Source organism: Adelges cooleyi, unplaced genomic scaffold (assembly GCF_023614345.1).
Source record: "Adelges cooleyi isolate 19-005CV unplaced genomic scaffold, UGA_ACOO_1.1 ACOO_flye_CR_arks_rails_tigmint_CR_PRNA_30, whole genome shotgun sequence".
Taxonomy (NCBI): Eukaryota; Metazoa; Arthropoda; class Insecta; order Hemiptera; family Adelgidae; genus Adelges; species Adelges cooleyi.
This window is the reverse complement of record NW_026095971.1, coordinates 14890023-14902918: the sequence shown is the minus strand read 5'-3', so window position 1 is coordinate 14902918 and position 12896 is coordinate 14890023. Positions and strand designations below refer to the sequence as shown.

The 12896-nt window shown below is 29.6% G+C and overlaps 1 non-coding gene across 1 annotated transcript; it reads left to right on the top strand.

The window, feature by feature from the left end:
* The first annotated feature begins 4461 nt into the window (after positions 1-4461).
* LOC126839437 (U4 spliceosomal RNA) lies at positions 4462-4601 on the top strand. Its single transcript, XR_007685864.1, has one exon. It is a non-coding gene; the product is annotated as a U4 spliceosomal RNA (small nuclear RNA).
* The last annotated feature ends 8295 nt before the right edge of the window (positions 4602-12896 follow it).

The window sequence follows — 12896 nt, the reverse complement described above, 5'->3', positions numbered from 1 at the left end:
CGGTTCAGAAGCATTAAAAAATATTTATATTTTTCTACTAAATCGAATCGAATGGTATTCATAAATCCATAAAAGTTAAACCAACAACAAAATAGTTAAACAACATATGTATATCAATGTTGTTCTCATAAAAATCCGGAAAAAATAAACATTATTAAGTGATTTATACATCCAACGACTATCATTAGTATATACTTAAAATCTAATCAAATAACATGACCTGAAACTACTAATATAGAGGTTATTGCTACCAATAATGCTTTCTAGGGTTTCAGTTATAGATATAAAATGTGCATGTATATATTATACATATTTCTGTGAATTAAGATGATCCATAGATATATTAACAATTTCATTAAAAAAATATAAAGAAGAATATTATAGCCATTTTTCAAATCAGTCTTATCACTTTTTACACTACAATTGCCGTTTAGTCCAATAAAAAAGACGGCCACTTGAGAAATTCGCCAACCGTATGTGAACATTTATAATACAAGTTAATGACAACAATCAGGTAATAATAACCATTTTCTCGAAAAACATTTACAACTCTATAGTTCGATAATTTATAATAATCAAAATTCAAATATTACCTTTTTTTAGTATTTTCCAGAGCTCTGTCAACTTTTGAAACTTAAATGGTAGGTAATGTATATATTTAATTAACTTTTTAAAATAAGAATTATTTACTGAACATTTTGACTGATCGATAACCAGTTTTGGATAATTATTTTTAGTTAGTTAAGTAACAAATTTAGGATTGGAGTGCAGTAAAGTCATGCGCGCAGATAAAAATAATACTTCACTTTACCTTTTTTACAGTCATAAATTTTATACTTTCTGAATTGTCTACCGAACCGATTTAAAAATATTGTTTTAAAAGGTCAAATTTTTATTTTAGTTTTTCTAATTTGTATAATAAGCGTTTATATTTTTACTTTTGTAAAGTTTTTTCTAATAAATCTTACTCATTTTCTAATAGCTAAATCAAAATTCGACCTTTGGACCCCCATATAAAAAATAGCAAGCATCAGATTAAAAATAAAATCAATAAATAGATGCCCAATAGATACGCCAGTAAAAGACTTCTACACAAATCATTTTGTTATTTTTATGTCTTAGCTCTGGCACATAACCAAAAAAGCGTTACCATACGGAGATAGGGTTGAGGAGTAAGAATGGGGATGGGGTTGGGGTGGAAGATAGGGGATAGGGGGCGGGAGATAGGAGATAAGAGATAAGAGATAAGAGATATTTGTACGTTCAACGTTCAAATTAGAACTAAATAATAAATTAAAAATAGTTTAAGGGCCCAAATTCTCTATGAATTGTTTTAAGCCAGATATTAAACACTACAATATTAGCCAGAAATTTAATGTTTTAGTATACTAGCTTGTTACTGCTTCTTAAAATACTATATCATTATCTATAATTCCACCACTACTCTAAATTTATTCGGTACTTCAACGATACATGAAAATGCTCTTTCGTGGTTGCAGACTCTGCAACCACAAAAACTCAAGTTTTTCAGAACTGAAAAACTTTTTCATCAAACTTTCACCATAACTCGGACAAAATAAAAGTTGTATTATTAGAAAATCGAAATATTATTTTATATTAAGATTAGTCGATATATTTAAAATGACTACTAGATCAATTTTTTTTCTTTAAAATTGTCTATCCTATTACCTTTAATAATAGGTCTTTCTGTTTCCCATTATGAATTAGGCCCAGATTTGCGACAAGCGGCGTGGCATGGCGGTCAAGCTTTGAGGTTTTTACTTCATAATAATATCTTAAATCGCTCACACTTATTTATAGACATTTATGTTATAACAGGCAAATAGCTAAATCTGCTTTTGTATAAATTGTTTTCAAAAAGTACACAAATGACATGGCTTGACCGTCCAAATTTTTTTTTAAATCATGCTATTATGGGGATAATTATGTTTTCATTTAAATATAATCAACCTGCACTGGTATAAGGGAAACTTGACTCATTATAATAAGACCTAAATATTCCAATGCCGGGTGTAACACATAACAAAAAGTCTTAAATTACTAATTATTTTTAATTTAATATCATTAATAAAACATACAGCTTCCCTACCTCTGGATGGACCTGAAATTGAAATTGAATTGTATTCCAGAGGATAAAAAATGGCGTTTATTTCAAAGTGTTTGATCTCGCCATTTTTATACAATTTTAAAAACTACTTTGGTTCAAATCTATAAGATTTGTATTTTTATAGTATATATATTATGTATTTGTAGTGACTAGTGTGACCCAGTGTGGCTTTGTAATGTTTACTCTTTGAACGACCGTCGACACCCGCAATCTCTATCAGCGGACAACAACGTGTATGCTCAGATTTCAAAGTGTCCACGTGAACAAAAATAAATTATGTATGGCAATTAAGATAAGGTCGCACACTTTAATATTCCTGTAGTATCTTTAATGTATAATTTTTTAAACATTCTCGATTCATATACATAATCTTTGTTTCTATAAGCACTTGTATACCTTAATAAAATGCAAGCAATTAATTTGATTGGTAACGAAATATCGCATATTATTACAATATTGATAAAATGTGTAGTATGTAGTAGAAAGCCTTACATACTCTGTAATCCACATCAAACCGTATACCATTGGACTTTTCCGATTTTGATTTTAAACATTTATAAAAAGTTAACGTTTTTAATTTTTATATTGATATTTTATTAATGAATATTCCAATTTGTTTTTAACGATAACTTTTTTCTTATTTTGGTTTTTAGAAATGAAATTATTAAAGTATTATTACTGATGTACACAAATTGAATACATAAAGAAATCATTAAATTATTCAAAAAATTATTAATTAGTCAGACATAAATAAAAGTGAAAACTGAAAACAAATTATTATAAACTCTTCTAAACTCAGCTCAGCATTGAATCTAAAGACTAAACGTGTGCTAATATAATTGACAACTGCAACATAGGTGTATTAATATATCTATTTATAATATATCTAATTATGTATATGTTGTACAATACAATTTAATATTTAGTAAATTTAGTTATAAGTTCTGAAATGTTCCACTCGCACGCAATCAAGCGAACTGCACTAGCATTTGCACGCGCTACCGCGTTATCGCCGGAACAACGGAAACTTTAAATCATTGTACACTTTTAATGATTCCAAGAATTGTGCAGACAGATACTTTTATAGATTTTTAGCATAAAATAGTATGTCAATAATACACATGTAACATTTTAGTCATTTTTTTTTCTTATGTTACCTTTGTGTTATTTTTTATTTCTTTTCTAGCAGTTGATTAAAGCTAATTTGGTTGGTGTTCTGACTTATGTACACCTGGTTTTAAAATAATGTTTTCTTAATTTAAAAATTTAATAAAATATATACGTTACCATTTATGTTCGTTATTTTTGATTTATTATTAATGGTCTTAAGAGCTGCTACACGAAGAAATAATTTCAGAGGATTAAAAGATATCGTGGGTATTAAAGACACAAAAATATAAAAATATAAAAACATAAAAAAAAAGTACATCATTGTAAATACAATACCTGCTCAGCTATCGCATCAAAGCTAAAACAATGGTGAAAAATTGAGATCACATTTCATAAAAACACTATGTAAAGAAAAATGTAATTTCAAGTTGATCACGTTGTATTATATTACAATTCCTACAAGAATATTTAATGACAGTTTATTTTTTACGGTAGCACCCCCCATTGAAAAATCCTGGGTACGCCACTGAGAATTATTTTGTTTTTGACATTATGATAATTCTCTTTTGTGGTTGTTAAGTGGTTTTATTATAACGTTTTTCAATTTCAGCCGTTCAAAAATTTCGTATTGCACAATTGCAAATACATATCAGAAAAAAAAACACCTTTTATTTTGGCTTACATTTTATGAACTGGGACATACATGCTTGTACAATTTTAGAAAAAACTCAATAAATGTTTGTCGTTTATGCGCTGTACGTGCATTATCATTACGCCTCGATGTAAACAAACAATTATTAAATAATCATCACAATAATATTAATAAATAATAAAAAAATAAAAAACGCGCGCGGTCAGATAAACATTGCGGGTCCGTCGTTCAAAGGGAAAAACGCGACCCGTGGCGGCGGCGATAACCTTTGACGCGGCGGACTGTTGCTGTAGTGCGCGTTTGGTGCCACTAGATGCCGTAATCTGGGAACGCGACTTACCATCGACAAACCGCGGCTGTAACGCTCGAGTCTGACCAAGTTTCCGTAAACACATGTCGAACGCAATGACTTAGCAAAGTTCGACCAACACCCGGCACGTCGTCTTCAACCAGCTCAGCAGCACGTTCGGTGGGCCGGAGCCCAAATATGGGAACACCGTTCGACGGGACGGCCGCCCGTGACCGGCAGACGACGACCGCACTTATACACCTCGATTTCAACCTTTTATTTAGCTTTGCGCAGTGGCGATATCGTAACCAATGAGGTCCATCCGAGGTGCGATTATTGCTAGTTGAAAACTTTAACCAATACCCCGCCATGTGGACATGAAACACTGTCCGCATAGGCAATTTTTGCAGGCCCTAACGGGCCCCTATTACCTTCGGGTTATTATTACTAAATTAAAACGCTTATTGCGATTTGTTCCTATAGTCGGTACTCAGTTCACGGTTGTCTATTATTATACAAACAATAATTATTGGTCTCGACCTATGGCCCAGTGAGTGGACGTGATTCGTAGATTCTACTTCTGTATAAAGTAATATAGTTATTTCACTAAGAATAAGTCATAACACACTTTTTTATTTTTGGAAATTCAAAAACAGTAACATGTATTTTGAACACATCTTGTTAAATCAAAAATTGCTATTCTGCAACCGGTCTTATACAATTATTTTTAGACTCATTTGAACGTGTAGACGGTGAAAATGACGCACCACAGTACCATTATTATTATTATTGCTATATGTATATTTTTATGTAATAACCTGCAAGCACTACACAACCGAACAAAAAAAAATGATTTATTGATCAGTTTATTTAAGCAGATGATTTTTTTTATTTATTTAATATATTATATAATATTCAAATTATCTAGGATACCGTTTGAAACTAAAAAGTTTGTTTTAAAAATACCATAAAAAAATAAACATGATTGTGACGACAGTCGGCATACATGCAAAAATAAATATATTTGCGACAACTAGTTTTTGTTTTAAAATTGATTATGATTATAATTACAGTACAATTATAAAACGACTTATACTTTTAAAAAATGTTTCTAGCTTATCCCGCGTGTACCATCAATCAATAAACATTAATCATAATCAATATCATAGACGTCAGGGATAGCTATAAGATGAACGTTAAAATAACGACCATTTTATCACAATGATTATTTTTCTGTGCAACCAAATGCATAAATTACCGTTTTATTATTTATCTACCGTTGAAATCATTGCAGCTAAACGGCCCGACGATTACCCGAATTCGTTGTTTATCTTTAACGAACTAACTGATAATTATAGCATTACCAATAACAACGTTATACTAATTAACATAATATTATCTATGCACCTGTTATCATTTTAGACCTTATTAGGTATTAAAAATAATTACATAACATATTAAAATTATTAGGATAATTTATTTTGTGTTTCATTAATTAACTAGATTTAATAAATACATATTTGCATGCAATTATACAAATTTTGGCTATAACATTGTGTATAAAATAATATTATACTACACATTTTTTTTTGTCATTTAAAGTTTAAATTGAAGGATTTGATTCAATAAAAAAAAAACGACAAAATTATGCATTGAATAAATATTTATTAACAGCAAATTTCCTTCATCCAAAATATCAAGGAAAAAAAATGATACCAGAACATAAAAATATTATTGAAGATTTTATTTTAAGTTCTGGTGAAATTAGTTCGGAAAGCTTAACCAGTTTTATTAAGTACAAGGAAAAAACTGGGCTATTTAAAATTTTATTTGACAAACAAACATTATCAACAACTGCATTTTGGTCTTTTGCTAAAAGTAAGCATCAAGAATTACAAGGATTGGCAAATAAATTACTTAATTTACCAGCATCTACTGCCCAGTTAGAAAGAGTGTTTTCTAACTGGTCATATATCCATTTTTTTAGAATGAATTTCAAAACAAAAACATATTCTACGTTTTATACGTTTTATACGTAACATTTTATACGTGTATATTATCAACTCTGATTTAAACTATACCATTATTTTTCTAATAAGGGTGACTAAAAACCAGTATTTTAAAAAATCAACAAAATACTTGTACTTAATAAATATTTTTGTTAATTAATTATTAGGTATTATTATTATTAAAATTATTAATCACAACTCACTAAAATATGTTTTGTTTTAGTTTATACTTATATATGAATATATGATGAATAATGATTAACGAAAGATGAAAATATTATTTATTTTTTAATATAAAATACAAAAATATTTTTTAAATAACATTTATTTTGTATAGGTAATAAGTTAAAAACCTTAATCATTTTTATGGCTGAAAATTAAATAGTTAAACATTTTAATTTAAATCTACATTCTAATTTCTAGGCAATGAGTATAATAATTATATTATTATTTCAAATGAATATTAATATTTATATTTTATAATAAATGGTATTATTTATAATTTGTACAGTAGAAGTGCTGCAAGTGTAAAAGAGTAATTCAACAGAGGATAATATTCAACCGTTAAAGTAAATACTTATAACACAGCATACTAATAATAATGTATATATGATGGGGTTAATTGAAATCTACACACGTTTTTAAAAAATCGATTGTACGATTGTAAAACGCTGTGTAGTTTTAGTTATAAATAAAACGGTTATCGCGAAGAGTATACTATACTGAAATCATAATATCATAGATTCAATTACATAAATAAATCACGCTATGACGTCTTGGTGGCAACCCAATTGGACGCAAACCTATATTAACCTTGTCAACTGCCGCATCGAAGAAAAACGTAACTTAAATTTTTGCAACTTTTGAGGAGAGCAAAAACAAATCTCCAATTTTGATCACTTATTCTAATATTTTATGTATTCTTATTCAGGTTTCCTATACTCCCAGGCCGATTATCGAGAATATTGTTTTCTTCGGAGATGGAGAACAAATTGTTTTTGTTATCAACTCCAAATTAATAAAAATCCAGTTACGACTTTCTTCGCTGAGGTAGTCGATGTATGTATTGTTGTGTTCATTTCATTTACAGTTTACCGATTGTCATATGCCATTGGACTATCTATCTATCTAATCGTAATTTATGATTATATATTGTATAGTACCTACCGACAACTGTTAATTGGCTTACAATATTACAATACGAATAATTTTGTATTATAGTTAAATATAGTTAGCACTCAACTTTGACTTTTTACCTCGTCGTTACAAAAAAAAACATAGATATCATACAAATTGAGAAATTTACGAGGAAATTATTTGATATAGAACACAAATGCATTTTATTGTGCAATAAATATGAATATTATTGTTTTTTGTTGTCTGGTATCCAATTTTTGTTTTTGAAGACCAGTTTTATTATTATTATATTTTTAGTGTAAGTAATTACGAGTTTAATTTTAATTTTAGCGAATAAACATCTACTTGTATTTATCGAAACCAGGCAAGCCGAAGAACGCCAAGAATGCGAGCACTTAAGCACGTAGTTTTCACGAATAATATTTTTCGAATTTCTTTCACAAACTTTTAGTAAGCTAAAGTCGAGCTGTCCGTTTAACCTTTGGACTTGTAGTATAAAATATTGGAATAACACTTGTTATAAACGCGATTTGGCGGTCAGACGACAAACGACCTAGTAGTAAATAATGTGAAAACTAAAATGATGGCACCTATTTACATTGATTCAAAATACTAGTATTTTTCAATGGTATCAATCGGATGTGGCGTGCTAAGTGATAGTAAGAGATACATCGCACGTATTGTGTTCCAAAAGTGACATAATAAATAAAACAAATCGTAATTTTTAGTAATCACCAAGTCCTCCAAGTGTACAATAATTAAATTGAATCACTTTTTCCTAGTACACATACAATTTAGAAAATATGATTAGTTATGTAAATTCTTCATGATAGACTCACTTAGTGGCGTACATAGGGGGGGGGGGTAGGATAAATCCCCCACATAACCAAAAAAAAAACAGTATTTAAATAGTCAATAGGCAATAAAATATAAACACGTCACAAAAAGCCCTTCAATATATTAATGTGTCATTTAAATCCCTAAATCCTCCCTATTAGAAAGTTGAATGTACCCCACTGGACTCACATAAGAGTTAATTGCAATTTTCTCAAACTATTCATTTTTGATTTGTGTCACTTTTGAAACACATGTGCGAAATCTTCATTGACTATAAGTTTAGCCTGTTAGCCGATTACGGAAGAAAGACTGTAATTCGTTTAGCTGTATATTGTAATGTATGTAGGTACGAAACAAAGCAATTATTAATTAGGTATTATAGTTAAGGCCAGTGATCTGAATCAGCTATTGTCATAATTCATAACAACATGAATACTTATTATGAAAAATAAATATTTAATTATCGAAAACGAAGGTATCCAGTCATTTTTATAATAATAATTAAGTATTTGTACAGTTTGAGTATGGCCGTTCCCTTATAATGTTAAAGTTGATACAAAATGTTTTTTATGCTTCCCGAAATTTATCGATGCCGATAACAGCCGACGACTGTATAATAAACGAGCATTATATTATTTTGTGTGAACGAAGAACTATAAATGTATTATAGTATTAATGTATTTTCACACATGGTACGGTCGTATAAACTATATATTAGAAAAACGTGAGCACATAAAACGATAAGTATCTATTAAATGTCAATACTGAAATATAAATCAATAGTAGCGTGCGCAGAACATGGCGGTAAAAGAAGGCGTGATGAATAATTTTTTTACGGAAAAGACTTGGCATAGGAGCCCGAGGCGAGCGAGACGGCACCTACTGCTTTCCCTAGGAATAATTATAAAAGTATAAATCGTATGTATGATGTGTATACTGTACAAACAGTCTGGTAGATACTAGATTGTAAAAATTGCAATGTAACAACTGCACGGATCGTTTCACATGATCATAATAAAACATGTAGTTCGCGTGCCAACTTTAAGATAAAAACAATAAAATAATATAGCGAATGCATTTGCTTAACCGGACGTGTTTCGCCTTTCCTGTCTGTAAAAATTGGCAATTACTCGACATTCGCTTTCACACAATTCGAGATAATATATTTTGAGTGAGAACCATTGATGACTTACATGTAATAATACTTATATACTTAGTGATGATTCAGATTCGTTGAAAATTTGGAAAATTTTAAGCGCGGTCAGTGGAATTTATTAATACAAACATTGTTCGTAATTGAACCTACTCCTTCGGATTGTCTAAATATAAAAGATTGCTACGACCTACACGTATAATAAAATTAGTGAAATGTTTAAAATCGATATTGGTTGTCGGATGGACATTTTATTAGAATACTCTAATGTCTATTAATAAACTCTTTTATGGTCCGTTCTCTCACATCTATTAGTATACTAATTGGCAATACGAAAATACAGAGTTCTGTTGCATCAACTACCGTATTTTTCGACGTCTTCTCACTGCATTATAATATGATCCACACTTTATAATATACGAATTATAAGTACTTACTTACCATAGTGGGAAAATTAGGGGTGCTAGAAGGCCAAGATTCCTCGATAAATATTTAAAATATTAATACATAAAATATTAATTATACACTTTTAAATAAAAAAAAACATTGTATCAACACAGTCGTTTTTTGTAAAAATCATAATTGAATATAGAAAAAGAGCCCCGCCGCGCCAGCGACATTGAAGCCTGACGCGATAACGAAACGCTAAACGATTTATAATGTAATTTCCAACAGATTTATTTTTACGCAATGTAATAAAGTTATTGTATTGTTGTTAAAATAATACACCTAATTATTGTTCTGCATACTGAGATTGTACCTACTGATATCCGAACAACAGCTGTGGATGACCTCGATTTTTCTTGATTGAATTCACACTCGCATATTATCTTTTAATGTTAATTATAATATATCTATATATCAGTTTATAAACTGTTTGTTTTGTGTGTATACAATTTATGAGTGTGCATATGATCAATGGCACATTTGGCCGGTTCTCAATATCTTGGCGCAAACAACTTCAAGGAAATGCGAAATTTCTGATTCCGCTCGATAATGTTCCTATTTAAGTAGGGATAATAATTATTAATTAACAATACGTATACCGTAAACTTAATTGTATATTTCTATGACGTGTATTCTAACATAGATCTGGACTCGAGAGTCGAGAATAAACAATAAAGATATTTTCACCGCACCACGAATTTAAAATGCAAAATTTGTTTTTCGCTCACGTTTGTCTAGTTCACCAGTCCTATTTGGTTATCAAGACCCCCGGAGGTGTATTTTATACTTTTAAAGGCGCTTAAAAACGTTATTTTTGGATTAATTTTTTAATTTCGTTTATATTTTTAACTTAAATTAAAAAAAAGGTTACAACTTAAGTAGGAATAAGTAAATATTAATAGAATCGACGGTATAGCATTTGCAACAGCTTAAAATGATTTTAGACTAATTGAATTAAATGTATGGTTTATCCATTAATTATATTATTTTATTTCTTTAAGTAAACTAGAACTTAATATCTCAAGAAGAAAGTTCATTTAGTTTCAATTTCATCTCATACATGAGCAGCGAGTTATTTTAATCTTATAATTAAAGTCCGGATTTATATGTTTTTACATATTGTTACTGAGTATATGCAGTCTTATGAGGGTAAAAAATGTGGACGATTCATTCATCACAGAGTTCATAGGAAAAAGTTTTTTTTGCATATTTGAGAATATTTCATGGTTTAGGGAATATTTAGCTTATTTAGCATATTTTGGAATATTTTGTAAATTGTGAGAAAAACATAATAATTAATTTTAATTTTAAAATTATTACAATTAATATTTTCATAAAAAAAATACACGCAGTGATATTACTATTAAGTCGCCGCGTCGTGCCGTGCTGTTTACCAAACATGGTGGCTAACCTGCATACTGCATCGTTTTCATGCTGATAAGAACAACAAAAATTTACAAAATTACCAATAACCTGGTGAAAAGGGTAACATTATAAAAACCAAAGTGACTCAATTATGTGAAAAAAATAAAGGTTACCAAATGTTAGGAAAAGTTGGGAACATTTTATCTGGAAACAATGAAAATCTCCCAGAGCATTTCACCCCTAGTGTAGTTGCTGATATGAAATTTGCTCCTTTAACATCAGTTGATGTTGAACGTTTATTTAGCCTCTACAAACACTTTTAAGCGATAGAAGAACTAACATGAGCCCAGAGAATATCGAGGAATACATAATTATTAACTCATATAATAAAATTTAAATAAGTGGTAAGTAATTTAAATTGTACTTCAATTTAATTCAAGTCAGAATTAAATTTAGAAGAATATTTAGTAAATATTCAATTTCAATAAAGGAAATATTGATTTTCATTCATTATTTTTGTTTATTTATCTAATTTTTAAGAGAATATTTGTAGGTTTTTTAGAGAATATTAGAATCATATTTTAGGTGTTTTAAAAGAATATTTATCCGGACCTTACTTATAATACATTAAAACTTTTCTTGAAAACGCTTTTGCGGTAGATTTTTTAAGTTCTCAGCGTTTAACGATGACTTTTACACTCTTGACTATTAATCATGCATTGCGAAATAAACTATTCATGTTGATAATAATTCTACTAGAATACTCTTTTCGTGTTTTCATTGTCATAATTCAACTTATGGTTAATTGTTTGTTAAGTTACAAAGCAATTTATCAAGACGCAGCCGTATTATTTTCTAGAACTTTGTGGATTAGGATGTCAGCAAAACATAATCCAACAAATTGTAGTCAAATATTACATTATAGAGACGAAAATTGTTAAACTCTGAAAACGTCAGTTGTTAAAAAGAAATGCCACTAAACATTTTAAACAATTTTTAGTCGAATCTTTGTCTTACTATAATACAACGTGACAAGCGAATCATTTATAAATAATTTTTTTAATTACTTAGAACAATAGATATTTGTTTCTGAAATAATTACTCTAAACATTAAATTTGTTTCGGTTCTTTGTCTTCGGCGAAAGACGCCATATAAAACATAAATTACGTTGGTTGTAATTGGAAACACGAAAACCAATATTTTACTGAAAGATAAAATTGAAAGCAAACCCTCCAAACAGTGATTATGCAGCACCGGTTGAAATTCATTAAATATTTATGGGGGCTAACTTATTTTACACCAAAGAAAGATATGGGGGCTTCGACCCTTAATTGGCAACATCATCCTCCCTCCTAGTACAATTGTTACAAATAATTATATTTCTATTAGAATAAAATATGGATAGACAGAATAGAGAGTGATATAACGATAACTGGGGTGTTTGAACGAGATGTAGGAGATCGAGCTCTATGGAAGTGTAGGATTATAGGGTGGCCGACCCCATGTAGTTGGGAGTGTAAGGCGAAGACGAAGTAGAAAAGAAGAAGATTCTATTAAGATACGTATATTAAAAATTATTCAGTTTTAAAAAAATCCTAAACAGAGCGTGACTTCACCTTCTTTGAGTATTTGCTTCGCTATTGAAAAAGCAGTGAAGAACCGTTATTAGTTATACGGTGAAGAAACTGAACAAACAAGGATTATATTAAGACTCATGAATGGCGACGTCGGTTTAGAGTTAGCGTACGACCAGGTGAGCCGCCGTTCG